At 41.3% G+C, this 1597-nt stretch overlaps 1 long non-coding RNA gene across 1 annotated transcript in view; it reads right to left on the reverse strand.

Annotated features, from left to right (window-relative positions):
• The window catches only part of LOC116686826 (uncharacterized), a 7338-nt gene extending 7098 nt beyond the window's left edge, over nucleotides 1–240 (reverse strand). The window contains exon 1 of the long non-coding RNA XR_004331376.1: nucleotides 134–240. This is a non-coding gene — a long non-coding RNA (uncharacterized LOC116686826). The remainder of the gene's footprint in view (nucleotides 1–133) is intronic.
• Nucleotides 241–1597: the final 1357 nt, after the last annotated feature.

The raw sequence follows: 1597 nt of genomic DNA on the forward strand, positions 1-1597 counted from the left end.
CTAAGAAGTTCTGGATGGGCTATATTCTGTCAGATATGAGCCTTATTAACAAAATCAAGTTAATTTTGAGGCAATTTTAACAGCTGCAATCACTTTTTTTTGCAAGTGAAGAAAAAAAAGCAAGGAAACGGACTTCAAACTTGTGTGATGTCAGCTTGTCAAATGTGAATATCTTCTAGTTTCTTCTCTCCTCTGTGTCAGCAAGCTGACTGTCTTTGAGATGTGGACAAAACGAGACATCTGAGGACGTTGTCTTTGGCTTTTTGGGAAACACTGATCCACATTTTAGAGACCAGACATCTAAGGCTGCAACTCACGATTATTCTCACTATGGATTAATCTGCTGATTATTTTCTCAGTGAATGGACGAGTTGTTTGGTCTCGCTCGGATTCAGAAGGCTTGCCAGAAGACCTTTTTAAAGACGAGGTGTGTCTACAATTGTGGGTTTGGGGCCTTGTGCAAGTTCAGCATGTGAATTGCGCAAGAAGTGTAAAAAGACACAACTTCCTCATAGTTTCACACATTCTTACTCGCCGTCCCTACCTACTGGTGTTCTAAGTGTTAATATACGTGTATACAAGACTTGAATTTCCTTTTTTTCAATTCCTCCTCCCCCCTCATGTATTGGTGTCTGACTGGTTAATGTGAACAAAAATCTAAAATTGTTGCAGAAACCCGGGCTGCAATGCAACCCTACAGTATAAATGTTCACGGTCCATTTACATCCACTAAAAGTTGTGTTGTTGCCGCTGACAGACTCAGATTATTATTCTAAGTGTCTGACAACATTATAGAAAGGATCCCTACAGAGATAGACCTTTAATTAAAGAGTTAGATCATTTTAATTTAACATGAAACAGCCCCGACATTACATCACCAAACCCACCAGACTCCATGTAAATAATCACTACTTTTAGCGTGTATAGAGCAGCATATCTCCACCAGACTCCATGTAAATAATCACTACTTTTAGCGTGTATAGAGCAGCATATCTCCACCAGACTCCATGTAAATAATCACTACTTTTAGCGTGTATAGAGCAGCATATCTCCACCAGACTCCATGTAAATAATCACTACTTTTAGCGTGTATAGAGCAGCATATCTCCACCAGACTCCATGTAAATAATCACTACTTTTAGCGTGTATAGAGCAGCATATCTCCACCAGACTCCATGTAAATAATCAATAACGTGCATCGAAGGGCCGCAGGTCGGAGTCCAACTCGGGCCGCTGTGTCAAAAAGTACACCTCTTTATATGGCGCCCGCTATCCCAACTGAGCGATCCGGGCGCCCAGAGTTACATCCTCAGAGTCCTTGCAGAGAGAGGACAGTGAAGCCCTCGATAAACTCATGAACAGGTGTGACTGTGTGTAAAGGTGTTGCACTCATTAATCAGTCATCAAAGAGGGTGACGCCCACAAACAGTCAGAACCCGGATCTCACTCAGAAGTGTGTGTGTGTCCACACGCGGAAGCACCAGAGACACAAAATAACCCCCCAAATCCCAGAAAAAGGGATTATTTTTTCATAATATGGGCCCTTTAAATTCCTCAAAGCTGGCAAATAAAGCTGATTAAAAAAAAAACAAAAAAA

The sequence above is a fragment of the Etheostoma spectabile genome, unplaced genomic scaffold (genome assembly GCF_008692095.1).
Source record: "Etheostoma spectabile isolate EspeVRDwgs_2016 unplaced genomic scaffold, UIUC_Espe_1.0 scaffold50, whole genome shotgun sequence".
NCBI lineage: Eukaryota > Metazoa > Chordata > Actinopteri > Perciformes > Percidae > Etheostoma > Etheostoma spectabile.